This window comes from Halichoerus grypus, chromosome 5, assembly GCF_964656455.1.
Source record: "Halichoerus grypus chromosome 5, mHalGry1.hap1.1, whole genome shotgun sequence".
Classification (NCBI taxonomy): domain Eukaryota; kingdom Metazoa; phylum Chordata; class Mammalia; order Carnivora; family Phocidae; genus Halichoerus; species Halichoerus grypus.
In genome coordinates, this window is record NC_135716.1 from 146689323 (window position 1) to 146715182 (window position 25860).

The 25860-nt window shown below is 38.9% G+C and overlaps 1 protein-coding gene and 1 pseudogene across 2 annotated transcripts in view; both read right to left on the reverse strand.

Annotated features, from left to right (window-relative positions):
* ZFYVE9 (zinc finger FYVE-type containing 9) overlaps positions 1-25860 on the reverse strand; it is a 181549-nt gene that overhangs the window by 122395 nt on the left and 33294 nt on the right. For both annotated transcript variants that reach the window (XM_036101423.2, XM_036101418.2), the window contains exon 2: positions 2152-2257. The gene's annotated coding sequence lies outside the window, so the exon portion shown is untranslated. The remainder of the gene's footprint in view (positions 1-2151; positions 2258-25860) is intronic.
* LOC118541680 (nucleolar and spindle-associated protein 1 pseudogene) lies at positions 16668-18821 on the reverse strand (annotated as a pseudogene).

A 25860-nucleotide genomic window follows, 5' to 3' on the forward strand; every position in this document is an offset into this window, starting at 1 on the left:
TGGCTTCTCAACCAGGAGGCTTCCACTGCATGTTGATCAGGTAGGAACACAGCTATCTCACTGGGAGACCTCTAAATGCCAGTATAGATAAGTCTTTTCTTTAGACTCCGGAGAGGACTCATATAATCTTCTATAAGGGAGGAAAAAGATAAAATACCAGACAATTACCTTCTGAAAGAAAAGTAGAGGAAGGAGTGAGGGGAAGGGTCTCACTTTTCAATATAAAGGATTTCCCTTAATCCCTCGGCTTTCCTATGGTGCCTCATCCCTGATCTGTTATGTTTAGTGTCCCCAAGTCTGGAGCATCTTCAGTTTCATCTTCCAAAGAATAACCTGTGGTCTCCTGAGGACTTGGGAGAGGGGCAGTCTTCTCCCTGCATAAGCTGGGTCTCCCAGAATCCTCTATTTAAATAGGTTTAAATCCTATGTCAGGATTCATTTTTAAATTAATTAATTAATTTTAAGTAGACTCCACACCTAATGTGGGGCTTGAACTCACGACCCTGAGATCAGGAGTCATATGCTCCACCAACTGAGCCAGCCAGGTGCCCCTTATGTCAGGATTCTTTACTTGTCTTCTTATAAAAGCATCCAACTCTTATTCAAAATAGAAGTCACTAAATATTATACCTGTATATCTCAAAAAAGACATATAATTACTTAATTTAGTACAGCTCCTTCCTGAGGACCTCTTCATTTGTTGTTGGGCCTCTAGACCTCTTCTTTTTTATTCTATTGACGAGAGTCCTTTTGGACACTCTCTTGAATCTCAGTCTTAGGGGGTCCCACTTTTAAAGCACTGATCTGATTGCTCCTTTTATGTTTTCTTCACTGGTACTTCCTCTTTATGCTATCTACTAATTACAATGAACATGTGTATATCCATGTACCAAACATTACTGAGCATCTACTATGTTCCAGGCACTGTCCTAGTCATTAGATTACAATGACAAATAAGACAATGTCCCTGACCTAACAGTGCCTAATGTCTCATAGGGGAGATGGATGAGTAAACTTAAAATATAAAACACTGTGTCAACTGATAAATGCACTGAGTGCTACGAAGCCAAGGAAGAGGTGAAGCTAAATCAGACTGAGGCGGGGGTGTATTTCTGAGCTACTATGACAAATATTCTAATAACTGATTACCCCTTATTATTTACTATTTATTATTGTTGATAGTTTTTGCAGTGGGTTGAAAACTTCCTAAAGAGGTAATTAATGCCTGAAGAATAAGATTTCGCCCAGTAAAGGCAGAAAAGGGCACTCCCTTCACACACCCTCACATGAGGTAGCTAGGGTACAAGAAATACTCTTCCAGCTGCAGGCCCAAAAGTTTTGATGGGGAAGGCACTACTGAGTGCCACTCCGCTCCACTCTCAACTGAAGAGAGAAAGAGCTCAGTCTCCTATCACACACTGTCAGGCCCATCCCTCTATCCTCAAAGCTTACATGAAAAAAATCAAAGAACTCAACCAGAGTATGCAACATGCCATTAGTGAATGGCATAATCAGTTTCTGAAACTAATCTCACCCACATACCCTCCACCCCCACCACCATTTTCTACCCCTTCAGTAATTGTAAGCCCTGAAAGAAATCACATGATTCCTAGTCAGGAAAAAAAAAAATCAATGATTCCTGCTCTACAAGAATTAGTAAAATACTTCCAATTTTCTGCTGGAAATTATTGCTCTTCACAATTAGTCTAAAAATACAAAGTAAAATAATTTAATTAAATCTATATTTCTGATTCCCTGCCCCCAAATTAGCTTTAATTGTTTAACTCTTACATGATGACTAAGAAATAGAAATAAGATTAATTGGATTTTTTTTCTCTTAACAATATTGCTCAAATCCATGTTCTTTTTCATGCTGAAATTACCTTTCTATCCTCAAAGTGGAAGTTGACTCCAAAAGGAAAAAGCCAAGCACTGGCAGGAGAAATTAGAATTTTTGACATAATTCAACAGTTATTTAAAAATACCCTTTGCTCTGGATTTAAGTCTTTTTTTAAAACCACTCTCCTGATTTAACAAGAGACAATGTTAAAAATGAAGCCAGCAGCATACATACATGAGCATTATTTTCTATAGACTTAGTTGTTTTCTTAAATTCAATCTCTAATAGAAACAGAACACTGGTTTTCTTACCTTTTTCCCCTTACACACGTGATAAGGAACAGACCTCCCTGTGCTTACTCATGATGCTTGCCGCACCACCAGCCAGTCCTGCTGATTCAGTATGCTCTGTTTGATCCTGAAGAGAAAAAAAACACATCGCTCATTACATTTGCTAAAGCAGTAAGTCCTAATTTTCTTCATATAAACCCATCATAGCCAAACAAATGAAAGCTATGGGCTTAAATAATAAATTACATCTTCAGAATCAAAGACCTGGCCAGCATGAAATGTAGCAGACACATTTTATTGTGTAAGAAGGCCAAAAGTTAAACATTTCAATAACAGTTAAGAATTTTTTAACATTTCTTTTCTTTTTTTTTTAAAGATTTTATTTATTTATTCAACAGAAAGAGTGAGAGAGTACAAGCAGGGTGAGCAGTAGAGGGAGAGGGAGAAGCAGACTTCCCGCTGAGCAGGAAGCCTGACATGGGGCTCGATCCCAGGACCCTGGGATCATGACCAGAGCTGAAGGCAGATGCTTAACCATCTGAGCCACCCAAACGCCCCTAACATTTCTTATTTTCAATGGAAAATACGAAGTGAAACATCAAAGGCAGGCACTTTCTTCCCAATGGTTTTAACTATGTTAATTCACAAAAATACCACTTATTTTGTATTACAATAGGCCCTCCAAGAATCCAAAGCTAGTAAAACTGCTACTTCACTAGAATGTGGAATTTTTTTTTTTCCTGTCCACCCCCCATACAGAATCCTTAAACTGAGATTCAGAGGCTTCCCGTTGAGATTTTTATTGCCAAACAACCGTTTTTCCTCCAAATGGAATCTTTTATGATTCCAGTCCTCTTCCACTGTTTAGAAACAATGGATCTATTAGCCCAATATTAACCTTTACTGTCAGGGGTATGCAAAAAACAAAGCTGCCAAAGCTTCCTCAAATGTTATTTCCTTCTGAATATATGACAATATCCATGAAGTTACAGTAGTCCAATTTAAATACCTCTGAAGCTGCTCAGAGATAACCTGAAACTCTTTAAGAGCCTAATTTAGCTTTGAACAAGATTAGTAATTGTAATCAGAATAAAATAAGAATCTCACATTATCTTGGTGCCTGCGTGGCTCGGTTGGTTGGGCAACTGCCTTCGGCTCAGGTCATGATCCTGGAGTCCCAGAATCGAGTCCCACATCGGGCTCCCTGCTCAGCGGGGAGTCTGCTTCTCCCTCTGACCCTCCCCGCTCTCATGTGCGCTCTCTCTCTCATTCTCTCTCAAATAAATAAACAAATCTTAAAAAAAAGAATCTCACATTATCCATATAAAATACCTAACATATAATCATAGCATTTTCAGAACAGGAAAGTATCTTAGATATGATCTAATGAACATCACTTAATTTTAAAGATAATAGGCACTAAAATAAATTTTCCTGGCATTATTGCAAATATAATTCACTATCTGATGTGAAAATGACGTACTTACTAAAAAATAAGAGAATAAGGAAAAAGCTAAAATTCAAGTTTCCAGAGACCAATAAAAAATATGGAATGGGGGCACCTGGGTGGCTCAGTCGTTAAGAGTCTGCCTTTGGCTCAGGTCATGATCCCAGGGTCCCGGGATCGAGCCCCGCATAGAGCTCTGCATCGGGCTCCCTGCTCGGCAGGAAGCCTGCTTCTCCCTCTCCCACTCCCCCTGCTTGTGTTCTCTCTCGCGCTGTCTCTCTCTCTGTCAAATAAATAAATAAAATCTTTAAAAAAAAAAAATATGGAATGAAAATCACTGGTGAAAGATTTTCCTATCTTGAGAACTTGAAAAAAATATGTATTTGTTACATTTTCTAAATGAGAGGTGCTGTTGATACTAAGAAACAGGCTTACATCTACCAAATAAGGAATTAATCATATCAGAAATAGGAAATGGCTATATGAGGTAGAAGTACCAAGGTCAAAATGAATAAGGCAAAAGTAAGGTCCTCACCTCTAATTAAACTATTTAACTGAAGATTTTTTTTAATAAATAAAATTAATTCTATAGATTCAAAGTCAAATCCTGTATGTCTGTATCTATTTTGATGTATGAGGCAAGTCCAGTAATATTATGTAACTGTCTCAAACATCACAGGTTTTTCTTCTGGAATTTTATCCCTCTGACCTTTAGCCTCAGCTGGCAAAGCCTTAAGTCTGATTAAATCCAACTGCCTACCTAACTCCATACGTTCCCCCAAGAAGCTTAAATGTGTCTAGAGGAAAATCACATGAGGAGGAGACTGCTCTCAACTTTACATTTGTGACTTCACACTACATTTCCCTTAGTCAATCTACTTTCAACACTGTACCTCATTCCTAACTTTTGATATGCCTGGAATCCCTTAACTCAAAGCTTTCATAATTCAATTCTTCCAAAAAATAAACCTTTAAGTTTCCTGCAGGACAAATAACAACATTACTTGGCTACATAAACTAGGGTAGAATACCAGCATATCTAACCACTCCTTGTACAGACTTCCAACCAATTTCTTTTTCAGCACTACATCTCACCTAAGCCTTTAGAGATTCCTAGAGCCTCCACAAGTTTCTCTAAGGTACTGTGGGGGTGTAGACTTGCTTCTCATCACATCTCTCTCCACAATTTATTACTTCTTTAGTTCTAAGACTTATATTTTACTTTTTCCATTCATTGAAACCTCCCATCCAATGTTGTTTCCTTTTCTGTTGTTTCTTCCTATCATTCAGTGGAGTTTTAGGGAAGAAAGAAAATAAGTGTGTGGGGGAGGGGGATCAATCCATCCTATTTAGCCACAAGTTTCCATTCTTATCTTCGAGAACTAACACATAATGGAATATAATATGGTATTCTTTCTTATTTTTTAAAAATATTTTATTTATTTATTTGTTGGGGGGGGCACAAGCAGACAGAACAGCAGGCAGAGGGAGAAGCAGGCTCCCTGCTGAGGAAGGAGCCCGATGCGGGACTCGATCCCAGGACCCTGGGATCATGACATGAGCTTAAGGCAGACGCTTAACAGACTGAGCCACCCAGGCGTCCCAATATGGTATTCTTTCTTAAAAGTAGACTTAAAAGTTGCCAATGCCCTAACAAATAAATTGAGAAATAGTTTAGAAAAACAAAGGGGAAGACAGATAAATAGACAAGCAACAAGTAGTGCCTCCCTCACCTCAACATAAAAACATGCTTTCCAGATAAGAGACAGTAATCTAGTACTTTTTGCCCAGAATGAGCACTTTACGGTAGAGCCTTTTCATCGCCTTTTGGCATTATGGAATTGCTTTTTGGAAGGAACAAAAGAAATTTAGTAACAGGATAGATATACGACATAAAATACAGTATAAAATGTTTTTTTTTTTTTTTTCCGAGATTTTATTTACTTATTTGACAGAGAGAGAGAGAGAGCGAGAGAGGGAACACAAGCAGGGGGAGTGGGAGAGGGAGAAGCAGGCTTCCTGCTGAGCAGGGAGCCCAATGCGGGGCTCGATCCCAGGATCCTGGGATCATGACCTGAGCCGAAGGCAGACACTTAACAACTGAGCCACCCAGGCACCCCTAAAATGTTTTAAATATAGTTCAAGATACAAGGAAAAAAATTTTCACAGAATGCCTTCAAGATTCTGCTCAATGTCACCTCCTACTGTGAAATTAATGATCACTTAGTTCTCTAAGCTCTCATAATACATTTATATCTACAACACATTTCACATTACATGGTAATTTCTCCCTTTACACTCCACTAAACGATAAGCCACTCAAGGCAGGAAACCCTTTGTTCATCCTTTTATCCCAAGACCCCAACAGTGCTTATCACATATAGTAGGTATTCAAAATATCCAGGATGATTTAATTAAGTATAGCATATAACACATCTCCCATGACAAGTGGGACAAACAAATAGCTCCTAAATGCATCTCCCTCCTTCTATTTCTACAACTGCCTTATTTTAAGCCCTCATCAGTTCTTACCTTATCCCCCTCCTATCTCACCTACTTAACGGACACACCTCTGGATGTCAGCGATGGGTCTTCATTTGTTACCACAAATACTACCCAGATTGATTGTGCTTTTCTAGCTAATGAATATATCCCCTTAATCTCTTCCCCCAAGAATGAAGTATAGTTTTTAGCATGGCAATAGAGATTCTTTCAGAACTTGGTCTCTGCCTCTTTTCCAAACTGTTCTCCCACTACTTCCCTAAGCTCCATTCATACAAAATACCCATATTTCTTGTGAGATGCTTTATCATGCTTCTCTATCATTGCATGTTCTGTGCCTATATTGAGATACTTTTGCCACTCTTCTTTGCCTAGCTAATTTTCATTACCCAAGTTTCAACTCAAACTCACTCTCAACTCAACCTGGGAAGCCTTCCCTGATTCTCTACAGGCTCTTTTAGAAGAGTCATCCTATACTCATGTCATGTCTTCTCTCTACAAAATGGCAGCACTTACCAAATTAATTTACATTATTAATATGCCTGTATACCTCCCCACTGAACTGTCAGTTCATTGAGAACAATGAGTATGTCTTCATTCTCTGTAACCCAGGGCATAGTACAGAGTGTTCAAGAAATGTTTCACAAAAAGATAAATCAAATGAGGTTAATGAAGTCCATATTTAAGTAATCAACTTCATGATGAAGCTTTCTTCCACCCTGATAAATATTTGTGAATGTGTGTGTTGTAGGAGAAAGGGACAGTAAGCAAAACATGTGAGAAACAAAAACAGGGATTTCTCTAGTGGAAGAGAAAAAAAAAAAAGTGACAAGGATTTAAATAATTGGTTGGGTTTTTTTTGTTTTGTTTTGTTTTTAAGTAGGCTTCACAGCCAACATGGGGCCTGAACTCATGACCTGGAGATCAAGAATCCTATGCTCCACTGACTGAGCCAATCAAGCACAATAATTGGGAAATTTTATCATTACTCTATTAATACAGGCACTTTGACATAATAATTACATTCTAGAGATATACCTTAAGGAAATAATTAGATAAATATAAAAAATATGGAATAACTGTTAGACTGATGTTAAAATAGTAAAATATTGGGGAAAATCTAAATGTCAATTGAAAGGAGCCATTTATAAAATGGTACAAATGGTAAGATTCCATATTTGGGGAAAACTTAAAAGTTCTTTTTTAAAAAAAATATTTTAAATAATCTCCACACCCAATATAGGGCTCAAACCTACAACCCCAAGATCAAGAGTTGCATACTCCACTGACTGAGCCAGCCAGGTGCCCCAAAACTTCAAAGTCTTAAGAAACATACACCAAAATATAATAAAGAATCTCTTGGTAGTGTTTGGGTGATTTACATTTTTTTCAATCTTCTATAGTTCTAATTTTTCTTGGAATGAATGTTTATTATTTGTTAATAACAGGAAAGAGAACTGAGGATACATGAATCTCAATTAATAAAAACCCAAACTAGGGGTGCCTGGGTGGCTCAGTCAGTTAAGCATCCAACTCTTGGTTTTGGCTTAGGTTGTGATTTCAGGGTCCTAAGATGGAGCCCCACATCAGGCTCCAGGCTCAGCATAAAATTCTTTCCCTCTCCCTCTCCATCTCCCTTTGTTCCTTCCCCTCTGCTCCTCTCCCTGGCTCTCGCTCTAAAATAAATAAAATTAAAAAAAAAAAAATCCCGAGCTACTTAAATTTTTACTTTCGAATATGAAAACTGAAAAAGGAAGGAAACAGGAAAGACAAGGATTTTAAAAGATTATCTCCCTGGGATATATAACAGAAGATTAAAATTTTAATTATTTATGGGGAAAGAGAAAGAAGAATCATCTAAAATTTAAAAACCAAGATTTTTTTTAAATAAACCTATAAGGAAAATGACAGGAATAAAGATGATGTTTAAAACATAAAATGCAAGCGATTTATAAGAATCTCTGATGTGGACATGTTTATAACAGAAGAGATTTATGAAGGTAATACAGATCTTTCTCAACTTATGATGGAATTATGTCCCAATAAACCAAACGTAGGTTGAAAATATCATTAAGTCTAAAACACATTTAATACACCTAACCTACCAAACATCATAGCTTAGCCTAGCTTACCTTAAACGTGCTCAGAACACTTATATTAGCCTACAGCTGGGCAAAATCATCTAACAGCTTATTTTATAATAAAGTGTTGCATATCTCATGTAATTCAGTGCATATCGTACTGAAAGTAAAAAACAGAATGGGTGTATGGGTACAGAATGGTTTTAAGTGTATTAGCTCTTTACCCTTGCAATTACATGGCTGCCTAGGAGCCATGGCTCACTGCCGCTGCCCAGAATCACAAGACAGTATCACACCACACATCACTAGCCTGGGAAGAAATCAAAATTCACAATTTGATGTATGATTTCTACTGAATGTGTACAGCTTTTGCATGATCCTAAAGTCTAAAAAATCATAAAGTCAAACCATTGTTAAATAGGGAACAATCTGTAATTTCTACAATCCTGGCCTCGGATTAAAAAAAATAATAAGAAGAAAACAAGAAGGATAAACTAGAAAACATCCTCAGTTAAACACTGTTTCCTATCTTGGCTCTGATTAATACTATTTACCACAGAACAAAGTCAGTATCTGCTTAGTAACCAAACTTCTTAACATTTTCACCAATAAGTCTAACAGGGAGTTAAACTCAGTATGTACAAAATTGCATTCAATCTTCCAAAGTCATTTTCTTTGTTCCTTATCCTAGTGTAGACAAGACTCTTAATTTAGGTGTGGCAAATTATATTTGCAAAGATATCTGCTCCAGTACCTGCCATTCCACACGATCTTCTTACAAGAGTGGTGAAATTTATGTCCCCTTCCTCTAAACATGGGCAGAACTTCATGACTACCTCAACAAATAGAGCAAAACAGAAAGAATACTACATAACTTTTAAAGCTAGGTAAAAGGTAACAGTTTTTTGGGATACTCACTTTTGAAATCCAATTATGCTAGAGAGACCACATGGAAAGGCCAAGGCCATATGTAGGTGATTTTGCCCATGAACCTTTACATATTTGAATGAGCAAGCCTCAAGATGAGCAAGCCTCAAGCACCACCCAGTCACTGTCTGGCTACAGCTTCATGAAAACCCTAAGTGAGAACCACCTAGCTGAGCCCAGCCAATTCCTAACCAGAAGAGATAATAATTAAAGTTTTAAGCCACTATGGTTTGGTGTAATTTATTACATAGGAATAGATACATGCAACAGGTTAGTAATTTGATACTTTTTTTTTTTTTTTTTTTGAGGGAAGAAGGGACAGAGGGAGAAGAAGAGAGAGAATCTTAAGCAGAGCCCAACATGGGGCTCAATCTCATGACCGAGATCATGACCTGAGCCAAAATCAAGAGCTGGACGCTTAACCAAACAAGCCACCCAGGCACCCCAATTTGATACTCTTTAATCCAATCTTATATAAATATTCTAAAGGAAAGGGTAAGAACCATAAAAGGGACAGGCAAAAAAGAAGATGCATTGATAGCCGCCCCTCCTCTACTGAACTATTTAGCTCTGACTTCAAATTTGCATATCCCACTCAATAAAACCAGCCTTTGAGCTTCTTAGAGTACAGTTTAGGAACTATCTCATTATTCAAGCAAGAAGCTGGTGAGGGAGGGGATCTTACCTTCTTCTATGGAATCTTATCAAAGTTTTCCTCTAAACAACATACATTATTCTACTAAGAGTTCTGGTAAATGCATTTTTCATCTCATCAACTTTCCAGTGGCATTTTATAACTCCTTATAGATCAGCACCCTGAAACCCACCTAGTTAACCAATTCCTTAATGAGTCTATGTACCATTATCCACTCTGCTGACCAACTCAAAGCCTTGAATACCATTCTAGATACTATCCCTTCTCTCCCTTCTACCTCTACATTCAGTCTAACACCAAGTCTTACCAATATTGCCTTTTAAATCTCTCAAATCCATCCACTTCTCTCCATTTCCACTGCCATATCTCACATTTTTCTGTTGCCCAGATTTTTGTAAGATTCCTAACTATTCTCCTTGCCCCATTGTGTGTCCATCTAGCCTATTCTCTATGCAGATGCAAAACACAAAACTCATTATAATATTTTTGTACTTAACACCATTCAGTGGTACCCTACTGCCCTTAGAATAAAGTCCATACCTCTAAAACATAGTTCTGTTTGATTTGGTTTCTGCTTACTTCTCTAGTATGACACCTTCTCTCTATTCTCAGATTCTTACTCTATGCACTGGTCATCCTAATCAATAGAACTTTTATTTAATCTTGCCCATCTCTATTCCTCAAAACAGGCGCTCATACTAATACATGCTATTATCTGGATGAACCTTGAAAATACTATTCTAGGGGCGCCTGGCTGCTCAGTCAGTTGGGCATCTGCCTTCAGCTCAGGTCGTAATTCCAGTGTCCTGGGATCAAGCCCCGCTTCAGGTTCCCTGCTCAGCGGGGAGTCTGCTTCTTCCCCTCCCATTCCCCCTGCTTGTGCTCTCTCTCTAACCTTGTCAAATAAATAAAATCTTTAAAAAAGAAAATAAAATAAAATATTATGCTAAATGAAAGAAGACAGTCACAAAAGACCACATACTGTATGGTTCTATTTATATGAAATGTCCAGAATAGGCAAATCCTTAAAGACAGAAAGTAGATAAGTGGTTGCCAGAAAATAGGAAGAGGAAAGAATAGGGAGTGACCACTAATGGGTACAGGGCTTCTTTTCAGTGTGGTAAAAATGTTCTGGGGGTGCCTGAGTGACTCAGTTGGTTAAGCATCCAACTCTTGATTTCGGCTCAGGTCATGATCTCAGGGTTGTGAGATCGAGCCCCGAGTGTTTGATCTCCAGGCTGGGCGTGGAGCCTGCTTAAGATTTTTCTCTCTCCCTCTCCTTCTACCCCCTCCCCCCTCCCTCTCTTAAAAAAAAAAAAAGTTCTGGAATTAGATAATGGTAATGGTTGCACAATTCTGTGAATATACCGAAAACCACTGAATGTATACTTTAAAAGAATGAATTTTGTGGTATGTCAATAATATCTCAATAAAACTGTTATCAAAACAGGCCTCCATACATTATTTAGGTCTGGAATACTGTGCCCTTCCACTGTTACTTTACTAATTTTTACTTCTCCTCCTTATCCTAGCCTACATATCACATCTTCTATGAAACCCTTCTGATCTAGGTCTCAAATAGGTGTCCCTTCTTTCTTATATAGCTTCTACTTCCTTTATCATAGCACTTATCAACTGAATTATGAATTTTAAAAAACTGTTTCTCTCTCTCTTCCAGGCTATTGAGGTTTTTCAGGATAGGGACTGCTTCTGTCTGTCTTACCACTGTATTCATGAAACAGAGCACAGTATTTGGCACAGAGTAAGTGCTCACTAACCATTTGTGATACACAGTAAAATAACTAAAGGACTCACTTTCAAAGCTAACTTTCAAAGCACTTCCACCTAGGAAATTTTTCCATACAAAGGATCCCAGAGTTGTGCTTAGACTGCTAAGGCTTGTATGTACCTACTATTTTGAAGTCTGTTAATGCCAATAAAATTATGAATTTGCATACTGAAGAACAGTTCAAACTTAAACTATGTTTTATCAAGGCTTTCTATCCATGATCACAATTCTTCAGATAGCTCCTATTAGTTTAGCAACTTATCTTTTTTTTTTAAACATTTCATCCATTTATTTGAGAGAGAGAGAGCACAAGCAGGGGGAATGGCAGGCAGAGGGAGAAGCAGGCCCCCCACTGAGCAGGGAGCCCGATGTGGGACTCGATCCCAGGACCCTGGGATCATGACCTGAGAAGAAGGCAGACGCCCAAACAACTGAGCCACCCAGGCAGCCCACAACTTATCTTCTTTTTTTTTAAAAAGATTTTATTTATTTATTTGACACAGAGACAGAGACAGCTAGAGAGGGAACACAAGCAGGGGGAGCGGGAGAGGGAGAAGCAGGCTCCTGGCTGAGCAGAGAGACCGATGCAGGGCTCGATCCTAGGACCCTGGGATCATGACCTGAGCCGAAGGCAGATGCCTAACAAATGAGCCACCCAGGTGCCCCACAACTTACCTTTTTAAAAGAAAAAGTGTGATTCAAGAGTATCTATGAATATGACAATGGAGTATCTAGCAAAACTGGGACTGGAATTATTTAATTTTTTTTTTGCCTTATAGCCTTATAAGGAATCTTTTTTTTTTTTTTTTTTTTTTACTATTTTTTCAATCTAAATTCAGTTAATTAACATATAGTGTATTATTAGTTTCAGAGGTAGAGTTCAGTGATTCATCAGTCTTAGATAACACCCAATGTTCATTACATCACATGCCCTCCTTAATGTCCATGGGACTGGAATTTTAAATCAACCATTACCAATACATAATAGACTTTCTTCTATGATGTTTAATCCAGATGAAACTTTTTTATGAGTAGTCAGTGGAATTTGGTAAAAGAGCACTGGTGCAGGGCTCTGGCAAATCCAGGTTTGAATTCATGCTCTAGCACTTAACAGCTAGGGCTGCTTTAAGCAAGTTACTTAACCTTTCCAAGTCTCAGTGTCTTTATATGAAAACTATGCTTTGCAGGATAGTTTTAATGATGAAAAAGAATGAGTTTATATAAAGTACCTCTTTATCCGATCTGCCATCTAATATATATGAGGTCAATAAATGGTAGCTATTATTTATCATCAAAAAGCTATCTGTGGGGGCGCCTGGGTGACTCAGCCGTTTAGCGTCTGCCTTCGGCTCAGGTCATGATCCCAGGGTCCTGGAATCGAGCCCCACATCGGGTTCCTTGCTCGGCAAGGAAGCCTGCTTCTCCCTCTCCCACTCCCCCTGCTTGTGTTCCCTCTCTCGCTGTCTCTCTCTGTCAAAAAATAAATAAAAATCTTTAAAAAAAAAAAGCTTTCTGTGTGCAAGAATTACAAGAGAAAGGAAGAGTATGATTTGTACCATAACACCAATCAGTGTTTGTTTATACAATTAATAATCCATTGGGGCCACTGATCTTAAGTGATTAGCTCATCTGAACAATGAAAAGAAATACAAGAACAAAAAAGTAACCCGACAGTTAAACTTTCTGAAAAGGTTAAGTATATTTGATCCTTAAAAAAACCCTTTGAGGGGCACCTGCCTTTGGTTCATGTCATGATCCCAGGGTCCTGGGATCGAGCCCCACATCGGGATCCCCCCTCAGTGGGGAGCCTGCTTCTCCCTCTCCCCACTGCTTGCGCTCTGTCAAATAAATAAAATCTTTAAAAAAAAAAAAAAACCTTTGAATATCAACACTCTCACTCACAGTGGCAGAAAAAATAAATTCAATAATCTTTGGGAAGAGCTTTATTCCTGCAGATCAGACCAAAGTACATTAAGAGAGCAGGATCTGGAAGCGGACATTGTTGCTATCCCACATCACACAAGGCTTCAATTTCCAGGATATCAATCTGGCATCGTTCACAAACAGTGAATTCTCAGTCAAGAGCTTTTAGAATCAGGTAGTTGTTTTCATACAGTACACACTAAACAAAAAAGTGCAGTTTAACAAATACTTGGAAATGTGATATCACATGTGATGTATCAAATATACTGAAACTCTAAAACAGCAACCGATTTGAGATTAGCACTAAAACAAGGAACATGTAGAATTTTCATCTCTGCAGTAGTAAGACTAAAGACCATAGAGATGAATTTGTGTAGATATGATAAAGGGCTGGAAACTATTCACATATACAACATCCCTAAAGTAGCACATAGATTTTTGTTCCATGACTGGAACCATTAATTAACTCTATATTAGCCCAAGTTCATACCTTGAATTTCTAGATAGTACATATCTTTTAGATTATATTTGCCAAGAGAATTCTAGAATTGCCCACCTCTCACCCCAGGCCCACATGTAAATTTTTATTGCAAGATTAAATGCCATGTTCCAGGAACACTTATCAGCTTAACCAGTTTATTAACCAGGTGTGCACTCCTGATCTAAGCTGAATTAATTACATACCTTTCAACACTATTCCGGAGACATACAGCTGCAATACCTACCTTTGGATTCTGTGAAATATCCTGGTATCCTTATATAACTCTCCTTTTTTTCTTAAGCAAGCTTTAACTTGCAACAAGAGTCTTAACAAATATATCCCAACAGTTTGATATAAATTGAAACAATGTCAAAATCACAGTTTCAACCTTAATTGCATACCAAAAATTTCAAAGATCAGACACTAACTCAGATATTCCATAATCTACAAGTAGATAATAAATGAGAGACAAATTCATTAGAAGGAGGGTCTTATCTTTTGGATCATTCTAGGTAGCAGACTAACAGGGTGATACAATTTGTATACCACAACTACCATGCACCAAGAGTAATAACAAGAGTATATGTAAAACTGGATTGTAACTCACTACTAATCCAGTAACTATAAGTGATATCTTTCACAAAATACCAACTACTGGAAAACTAGCCAAATTGGTAGGTTCTTAATACTTGCAGTAGGGGCACTGGGGTGGCTCAGTCGTTAAGTGTCTGCCTTCGGCTCAGGTCATGATGTCAGAGCCCTGGGATCAAGTCCTGCATCGGGCTCCCTGCTAACCAGGAAGCCTGCTTCTCCCTCTCCCGCTCCCCGTGCTTGTGTTCCCTCTCTCGCTGTGTCTCTGTCAAATAAATAAATAAAATCTTAGCCCGGTGATGGGTATCAAAGAGGGCACGTATTGAATGGCGCACTGAGTGCTATACGCAAACAATGAATCATGGAACACTACATCAAAAACTAATGATGTAGGGCGCCTGGGTGGCTCAGTTGGTTAAGCGACTGCCTTCGGCTCAGGTCATGATCCTGGAGTCCCGGGATCGAGTCCCGCATCGGGCTCCCTGTTCAGCAGGGAGTCTGCTTCTCCCTCTGACCCTCCCCCTCTCATGCTCTCTCTATCTCATTCTCTCTCTCAAATAAATAAATAAAATCTTTAAAAAAAAAAAAAAAACTAATGATGTAATGTATGGTGATTAACATAAAATAAAATTAAAATTAAAAAAAAATACTTGCAGTAAAACTAGATACTATGTATGTATGCTCTCATTTTGACAACACTTTGGGAGCAGAGTATTCTGTATCTTGCTTTTAACAATGTCAAATTTAAGAAGAGGAAAACCTGAACTGTCTCAGCCAAAGCTTGGAACAACTGAGTTGGACGAAATAAGTCCATGCTAAAATTACTTATGCAAATTATGAATACCATGCATGATATTATTTAATGACGAGCTAAAGAAAATTTCTAACTATAGATCTCTCCCAGTTCTATCTTTGGCTCCCTTTTCTTCTAAAAGTCTTCATCTACCATCTCCATACAAATGACTCAGATTCTCTAACCCTCACCTCTCATTCAAATTCCAGGGCCACAGCTTCACCCATATGATATACACTACTTCTCCACTGGATATTCCACTACACCTCAACTTTCAAATAGTGAACCCTTCACATTCAAAATGAATACGATCTCAAAAGAGTTATGGACTCCCATTGTCTCCTCTTCACCTCCCACTCATGCCCCCCACTCTTTTCTGGCTTCTTTCCCATCTTAGCAACATTCAATTACAGTGAATCACATTTTCATCCTTTATAAAAGTTTTCCTCCATGACTTATTTGCCACTAAAAATTCTGAGTTTCTCCTACTTCATTCTACACAATCTTAAATGTTGAAATTTCTGTGCTCAGTCCTCAAGAAAAAAATCTGATTTTTTTTTTTTTTTTTGGCCACCATGAGAAAACATTTATGAAAATCTTAATCACTACAAAGCTCAGAAGCTCCACTTAGATGCAACAGACATGGCTATGATGCTAAGCAACTCTAGTCTTTTTCATAAAGTAAGATGTAACTCTGACAGAGCGTGTTGATCCTTGAAGCAGCAATCTTTAGATTTCAGTATGGCCCTGCATATTTTTAAATAAGTAAGGCTAGAATGAGCTATAAAGTTTTTAAGAATATATGGAGTGACAGATGGCAATTACAGCAATTGATCTGAACAAACATGCATAGGTAACCAAACACTTCACATAGGTAGAATATTTATGCCATTACCAACCCGTGTGGCTGCCTGTTTCATTAAGACCACTCGATTTTCTAGAGGAAGAAGGGGTGGCTTTCTCAGCTTGTTATTGGTCCAAGTGCTACTAATACTAAAGCCTGTGGTAGAATTACCTACCATCAGGTAAATGCTTCTGTCTAGAAGGATTCCAGTTCTGTCAGCAGAAGGAACTTGACATTAAAAATCTAGGTCAAGAATCTGTAGGATGAGTCTCATTAGAAAACTGAATTGGACAGAGACTTAGGTAAAAACCATTTCAAAGAATCTGTGCACTTTAAGGTTAGTAACATCTTTTCAGAGATGTAGCATGTGAAGAACCCACCTACTACATAGATAGTCAACAAACAGCAGAAAAAAGTCTTGACTAAAGTGGGGAAGACAATATTAAAATATTTACACTAAAGAAAGGATTCAGAATAAAGTAATATTTATAGGATGTTAAAAAATTAATCTTTGGCCATAATGAGGCCTCTTTGAGCTCCCAAAACCTTTGCTTTCTTCTCCTTTCATTTTTGCTCATGTTGCTTCCATTGTTCCTCCCTTTGTGTGGCTCATAGGTGAGGGGACCAGACAGACTTACTTTGAGATCAAACACTGGTCTTCTACTAGAGACTGAAGTCTGCGCTGCCTCAGTTGTCCACTTGAATGGGGTAACAACAGAAGCAGAATTCCCGTTTGTAGTCTAACTTTTATGTCCCAAGCATAGCCTGGCCTTTTGGGGTACTCCCAGATATGGTCACATGTAGAGACTTTCTGGCTGGAGTCTACCCTTATGCTCATTATCTTTGACAGCAGCTGAAAACCTGACATTCATTTTAGTTTCTGAGAGAACGGAAGGCTTGGCGGACCCCTTCCCACACAAGGTGCTCAGGCCTGCAGAACCCAGGGGCCGGCCCTGCGAGCGGTGCTGGCTGGTGGGAGTACAACCCACATGGAGCCTTCTCTGGAGAGGAACAGGAGTCACCACCGCTCCCTTGGTGAACGGCTACTTCTTCAGTTCATTAAATGAAATGTGTTCTTCAAAATGTTTCTTTTTTCTCTCAATATATTGATCACTCCATTTCCTTAAAATGAGCCTCATGAAGCTTCTTAAAGTTTGGAGTAGTGCTTATAGTTCTTTTACTTTTTCCAGGTTTAGAAAATCCATCTGTGTAGAGAGGCTTCTTTCTTTCTGAAGGTACCTTTGAATCTTCGTTACCATTTATTCTTTTTCCTGAGGAAACCGTATTCTCCTCTCCTTGGTTCTCATCTGGTGGTGAAGGAATTTCTGCATCAGTTCTGAGATCCTGGTTTTCCTGCTTCTCTTGATTCTGGAATTCAGTGTGATCACTTATTTTTATCTCTGAATGATCCTCCTGGGAGTCAGGGTTCCTGTGGATTATATCCTGCACTTTCTCCTTGTTTTCGTGACATGGACAACCGGCTCCCTCTCAGCTTGTTCTTGGCTGCTGCATCTCAGCCTCATCAAAAGATGATACAAAAGTTTGATTTCCATCCTGATTCTCGTTTTCTTTTTTTGCTTCATGTTTAAGGTGGGCTTTCAAGGCTTTTAACAACTTGTCTGCCCTGAGGTTAGCCCGGAGGCCCAGACTCTTGGCCAAGTTCTGCAGGTGGCTGTACTTGAAGGAGGCCAGCTCCTCAAGGGAGGGTACGGCCATGGCGAGCTGCATCCAGGCGACCACATAGAGGACACATACTCCACCCTCAGCAGCGCAGTTCAAAACTCTGGCACCTGATTTATATTCTTTTTTAAGGGAATTCTATCCACTACCATTTCCTTAAAACCATCTGTTAACAAGTCCCAATTTCCTTTTATCTACTTCAGACCTCTTTGGGTTCTAAGCCTATATATACAAGTGCCTATTCATGTCTCTGTACCTCACAGACATCTCAAACTCAGTAAGTGTATCTACTCTGATACTAATCAATGCTGTTTCTTCTCCAGTCCCTATATAATCATCCACCCAGTTCTGCATGATATAGTCATTCTGTATCCCCCTCTCTCGATGATGCTCAAAATCAACATTCAACCATCTCCTAAAATTGATGAAAATCCATTTACTCTGTCTACAATCACTACCTTGATCCAAGCCCCTATTAACCCACATCTGGATTACTGTAATAATCTTTTCAATGATCTTCTTATACCTATTTTTTTCTTTTTCTTTTCCCCTCCCTCCCTCTCTCATACCTATTTTTGCTACCAACTCCCCAAATCCATTCTCACTCAGCAATAAAGTAATCTTTCAAAAGAACTAAACAAGGGTCAAAAAAGAAATGAAAAGAGAAAATTTTAAAAACCTTGAGACAAATGAAAAACAATACAGTTTATGGGAGGAAGCAAAAGCAGTTCTAAGAGGGAAATTCATAGTGATACAAGTCTATCTCAAAAAAACAGAAAAATGTCAAACAATCTAACTTTACACCTCAAGGAAGTAGAAAAAGAAGAAAAATGAAGCCCAATGTTTGTAGAATGAATGAAATAACAAAGATCGTAACAGAAATAAATGGAGACTAAAAAAATAAATTAAAAAGATCAATGAAATTAAAGCTGGTCCTTTGAAGAGATAAACAAGATAGACAAACCTTTAGCTAGACTAACCAAGAAAAAAAAAGAGTGCGCCTGGGTGGCTCAGTTGTTAAGTGCCTGCCTTCAGCTCAGGTCATGATCCCAGGGTCCTGGGACTGAACCCCGCATCAGGCTCCCTGCTCCATGGGAAGCCTGCCTCTCCCTCTCTCACTCCCCCTGCTTGTGTTCCCTCTCTCACTGTGTCTCTCTCTGTCAAATAAATAAATAAAATCTTAAAAAAAAGGGGGGGGGCTCAAATAAATAAAATCAAATATGAAAGAGAAGAAAGAGAACTGATACCACAAAATACTAATGATCATAAGAGACTACTAAGAACAATTATATACCAACAAATTGGACAACCTAGAAAAAATGGGATAAATTTCTAGAAACATACAACCTTCTAAAACTGAATCATGAAGAAATAGAATAAGCTAATTACTAGTAAGGAGACTGAATCACAAATCAAAAACCTCCCAGTAAATTTACAACCAAGAATACTCTACTCAGCAAGATGATCACTCAGAACTGAAGGAGAGAGAGAGTTTCCCCGACAAGCAAAAACTGAAGGAGATAATCACCACTAAATCACATACAAGAAATGTGAAATGGGGGCACCTGAGTGGCTCAGTTGGGCATCTGACTCTTGTTTTCAGCTAGGGTCATGATCTCAGGGTTGGGGGATTGGCCTGTGAGGGCTCTCTCCCTCCACATCAGCCCCTCCCACCACTCTTTCTCCCAAATAAATAGGTCTTTTTTTTTTTAAGATTTTATTTATGGGCTCCTGGGTGGCTCAGTCGGTTGGGTGTCTGCCTTCCGCTCACATCATGATCCCAGGGTTTCTGGGATCGAGCCCTGCAGTGGGCTCCCTGCTCAGCAGAGAGCCTACCTCTCCCTCTCCTTCCGCTACTCCCCCCCTGCTTGTGCTTTCACTCTCTCTCTCAAATAAATAAATGGATAAAATCTTTAAAAAAAGAAAAAGATTTTTATTTATTTATTTATTTGAGAGAGAGCAAGCAAGCATGAGTAGGGGGGAAGGGGTAGAGGGAGAGGGAGAAGCAGACTTCCTGCTGAGCAGGGAGCCTGATGCAGGGCTCGATCCCAGGACCCCAAGATCATGACCTAAGCCAAAGGCAGCCGCTTAACCAACTAAGCCACCCAGGTGCCCCAGTAAATAAAATCTTTAAAAAAAAAAAAAAGAAAAGAAAAAGAAATGTGAAATGATCTTATATCAGCAAAAAAGAAAAGGCCATAACTAGAAATAAGAAAATTTATGAAAGAAATCTCACTGGTAAAAGCAAATAAAAAGTAAAGGCAATGAATCAGCCACTTAAAAAGCTAGTCTGGGGGTTTCTGGCTGGCTCAGTTGGTAAAGCATGCAACTGTTGATCTCAGGGTTGTGAGTCAAGCCCCAGTTGGGCACACAGCTTACTTTATTTTTTAAGATTGATTTATTTTATTTATTTATTCATTCATTCATTCATTCATTTATGTCACAGAAAGAGACAGAGCACAAGCAGGTAGAGCAGCAGGGAGAGGGAGAAGCAGACTCCCTGCTGAGCAGGGAGCCTGACATGGGGCTCAAACCCAGGACCCTGGGATCATGACCTGAGCTGAAGGCAGACGCTTAACCAAATGAGCCACCCACGTGCCCCCATAGAGCTTACTTTAAAAAACAAAATTTTTTAAATAAAAAGCTAGCTTGAAGATTAAAGGACAAAACAGCAAAATCAATTATAACTACAATAAGTAGTTAAGGGATATGCAAACTAAAAAGCTTACTTAGCTGCAAACTAAAAAAATAAAGACTCCACCAAATACGACAACAAAATCACAAAATGAGAGAGGAGTAAAAATGTAGTGCTTTTAGAATGCATTCAAACTTCAGCAACTATCAGCTTAAAATAGACTGCTATATGTTTACGTAGATACATATGAATTTTATGGGAACCACAAAATAAAAACCTGCAAGAGATACAAAAAAGAAAAAAAAAATAGAAAGGAACACCAACATAACACTAAAGAAAAGCATCAAACCACAAGGGAAGAGACCTAGAGAATAAGAAAGGAACAGAGAAGAACTACAAAACAACCAGAAAACAATGAACAAAATAGCAATAAGTACATACCTATCAATAATTACTACAAATGTAAATGGACTAAATTCTCCAATCAAAAGACATAGGGTGGGGTCACCTGCGTGGCTCAGTCAGTTAAGCATCCGACTCTTGATTTCAGCTCAGGTCACGATCTCGGGATTGTGAGATCAAGCCTCCAGCTCCGCACTCAGCAGGGAGTCTGCTTGGGATCTCTCTCTCTGTCTCTCTCTCCTTCCCTCTGCCCCTCCCCCCACTCTCTCTCTAAAAATAAAATAAATACATCTTTTTTTTTAAAAAAGGCATAGGGTAGGGCGCCTGGGTGGCTCAGTTGGTTAAAAAAGGCATAGGGTGACTGAGTGGATTAAAAAAGAAGCTCCACTATGCTGCCTAGAAGAAACTCACTTCAGATATAAAGACACACACAGTGAGGGGTGCCTGGGTGGCTCAGTCAGTTAAGTAGCTGCCTTCGGCTCAGGTCATGATCTCAGGGTCCTAAGATCGAGCCCCACATCGGGCTCCCTGCTCAGTGGGGAGTCTTTCTCTCTCTCCCTCTGCTGCTCCCCCTGCTTGTGCTCTCGCTCACTCTCTCTCTCAAATAAATAAAAATCTTAAAAAAGAAAAAAAAGATACACACAGTGAAAGTAAAGGGATGGAAAAAGATATGCCATGCAAATGGAAACAAAAAGAAACTGGAGTAGCAATACTCATATTAGACAAAATATGTGAAATACCACATTAACAACATCCACTTATGACAAAAACTCTCAACACAGTGCATATAGAAGGAACATACCTTAACGTAACAAGGGCCATATACGACAAACCCACAGTTAACATGTTCAACATCAAAGCTAAAAGTTTTTAGCTTTTCCTCTAAGATCAAGAACAAGACAAAGATGCCCACTCTCAACACTTTTATAGTCCTAGCCAAAGAAATTAATCAAGAAATAAAAGGTATCCAAATTGGAAAGAAAAAAGTAAAACTGTCACTATTTGCAGATGACAGTACACTATATATAGAACACCCTAAAGACTCCACCAAAAAATGGGGTGCCTGGGTGGCTCAGTCAGTTGAGCATCTGACTCTTGATTTCAGCTCAGGTCACGATCTCAGGATTGTGGGGTCAGGTGCCCCATCAGGGTCCACGCTCATCGGGGAGTCTGCTTGAGATTCTCTTTCTCTCCCTCTCCCACTTGCCCTGCTCACACATGCGCGCTTTTCCACTCTCTCCCTCAAATGAATAAATAAATCTTTTTTTTTTTTTTTAAAGATTTTTTATTTATTTATTTGACATAGAGAGAGACAGCGAGAGAGGGAACACCAGCAGGGGGAGTGGGAAAGGGAGAAGCAGGCTTCCCGCCGAGCAGGGAGCCCAATGCTGGGCTCGATCCCAGGACCCTGAGATCATGACCTGAGCCGAAGGCAGTTGCTTAACCAACTGAGCCACCCAGGCGCCCCTGAATAAATAAATCTTTAAAAATAAATAAATAAAACTTAAAAAATAAAGACTCCACCAAAAAACTATTAGAACTAATAAATGTACTCGGTAAATAATTGAATTCTGTATCACAGGATACAAAATTAACATTAAAAAATTGGTTGCATTTATATATACTAATAACAACCTATCAAAAAAAGAAATTAAACAATCCCATTTACAATTGCATCAAAAATAAAATACCTAAGAATAAACTTAGCCAAGGAGATGAAAGATCCGTACTCTGAAAACTATACGACACAAATGAAAGAAACTGAAGACAACACAAATAAATACAAACACGTTCTGTGCTCAAGGGTTGGAAGAATATTGCTAAAATGTCCACATCACCCAAAGCAATCTACAGATTCAATGCAATCTCAATCAAAATTCCAATGACATTTTTCACAGAACTAGAACAAAGAATCTTAAAATTTGTACAGAACCACAAAAGACCCCAAATAGCTAAAGCACTCTTAAGAAAGAACAACAAAGCTGGAGGAATCACACTCCCAGATCTGAAACTATATTACAAACCTATAGTAATCAAAACAGTATGGTACCTGCATGGAAATAGACACATTGATCAATAAAACAGAGAAGCCAAAAATAAACCCACACATATTTAGTCAACTAAATTACAACAAAGGAGCCATGGATATACACTGGAGAAAGGACAGTCTCTTCAGTAACTGGTGTTGGGAAAGGCAGCCACATGCAAAAGAATGAAACCAGACACCTACCTTACACCATATACAAAGATCAACTCAACATGGATTAAAGACTTGGACATAAGACCTGAAACCATAAAACTCCTACACAGGTTGTAATAAGCTCCTTGACACTGGTCTTGGAAATGATTTTTTAAATTTGACTCCAAAAGCAAAGGCAAGAAAGGCAAAAATAAACAAGTGGGACTATATCAAACTAAAAAGCTTCTGCACTGCAAAGAAAACCATCCATGAAATGAAAAGCAGCCCACTGAATGGGAGAAAATATTTGCAAATCATATATCCAAAAGGGGTTAATATCCAAAACATATTCAGAACTCATACAACTCAATAGCAATAAAAACCCCCAAAGAATCTAATTATAAAATGGGCAGAAAATCTGAACATTTTTCCAAAGAAGATATACACATGGCCAACAGGTACATGAAAAGGTGCTCAACCTCACTAATCATCAGGGAAGTGCAAATCAAAACCACAATGAGATATCATCTCACACCTGTTAGAATGGCTATTATCAAAAAGATGAGAAATAGCAAGTGCTGACCTCTTTGACCTTGGATGCAGCAACTTCTTGCTAGACACATCTCCAAAGCAAAATGAAAAGCAAAACAAAAAGTAAAACAAAAGCAAAAATGAACTATTGGGACTTCATCAAGATAAAAAGCTTCTGCACAGAAAAGGAAACAGTCAACAAAACTAAAAGGTAACCCACAGAATGGGAGAAGATATTTGCAAATGTCTTATCAGATAAAGGGCTAGTATCCAAAATCTATAAAGAACCTATCTAACTCAACACCCAAAAAACAAAAAATCCAATCAAGAAATGGAGAGAAGACATGAACAGACGTTTCTTCAAAGAAGACACATAAATGGCCAAAAGACACATGAAAAAATGCTCTCAACATCACTCAGCATCAGGGAAATACAAATCAAAACCACAATGAGATACCACCTCACACCACTCAGAATGGCTAAAATTAACAACTCAGGAAACAACAGATGTTGGTGAGGATGCGGAGAAAGGGGGACCCTCTTACACTATTGGTGGGAATGCAAACTGGTACAGCCACTCTGGAAAACAGTATGGAGGTTCCTCAAAAAGTAAAAAATAGAGCTACCCTACAAGCCAGCAATTGCACTACTAGGTATTTATCCAAAGGATAGAAACATAGTGATTCAAGGGGCACCTGCACCCCAATGCTTATAGCAGTAATGTCTACAATAGCCAAACTATGGAAAGAGCCCAGATGTCCATCGACATGTAAACAGATAAAGAAGATGTGGTATAGGGCGCCTGGGTGGCTCAGTTGGTTAAGTGACTGCCTTCGGCACAGGTCATGATCCTGGAGTCCCGGGATCGAGTCCTGCATCGGGCTCCCCACTCAGCGGGAAGCCTGCTTCTCCCTCTCCTGCTCCTCCCTCTTGTGCACGCTCTCTCTCTCTCATTCTAATAAATAAATAAAATCTTAAAAAAAAATGTGGTGTATATATACATATATATACACACATATACACCATATACATATATATGTATATACATATATATGGAATGGAATATTACTCAGCCATTAAAAAGAATGAAATCTTACCATTTGCAATGATGTGGGTGGACCTAGAGTGTATTATGCTAAGCAAAGTCAGTCAGTCCAAGGAAGACAACTACCATATGATTTCACTCATGTGGAATTTAAGAAAGAAAGCAGATGAACATAGGGGAAGGGAAAGAAAAGAAAAATAAGATGAAAATAGATAGGAAGGAAAACCATAAGAGATGCTGAACTCTAGGAAACAAACAGGGTTGCTGGAGGGGAGGTGGGTGGGGGAAAGGGGTAACTGGGTGATGGGCATTAAAGACAGCACTTAATGGGGGTGCCTCAGTTGATTAAGCATCTACCTTCAGCTCAGATCATGATGCCAGGGTCCTGGGATCGCGTCCTGCATTGGGCTCCCTGCTTGGCGGGGAGCCTGCTTCCCCCTTCTTCCTCCCCTTGCTTGTGCTCTCTCTTGCTCACTCACTCTCTCTCTCTCAAATAAGTAAATAAAATCCTTAAAAAAAAGAGAGGGGGAGGGTGGTGCCTGGGTGGCTCAGACAGTTAAGCAGCTGATTCTTTTAGCTCAGGTCATGATTTCAGGGTTGTGAGATCAAGCCCAGCACGGAGCCTGTTTAAGTCTCTCTCCCTCTCTGCCCATCTCCCCACTTTGTAAAAAAAAAAAAAAAGAAAGAAAAGAAAAACTTAAAAATACCAGGAACAACCTAAGTGACCATCAATGGGTGAATAAAGAAAATTGGTATGGGGGTGCCTGGGTGGCTCAAGCCCTGCATCGGGCTCCAGGCTCAGCATGGAGCCTGCTTGAGTTTCTCTCCCTCTACCCCTACCCCCACTTGTGCGAGCACTGGAGCTTGCTCTTTCTAAAATAAATAAATCTTAAAATTAAAAAAAAAAAGTTCTGATCACAAGAAAAAAATTCTGTAACTACATATGGTAACAGATGTTAGCTAGACTTACTGTGGTGATCATTTCCCAGTATATACAAATATCGAAACATTATGTTGTAAACCTGAAACTAATATAATGTATGTCAATTATGCCTCAATAAAAAAAACAGAATTGCTATATGATCTAGCAATTCCACTTTGGGTATTTATCTGAAGAAAATGAAAAATCCCAATTTAAAAAGGTATCTGCACCCCATGCTCATCACAGCATTATTTAAAATAGCTACGACATGGAAACAAAGTGTCCATCAATGGCTGAATGGAT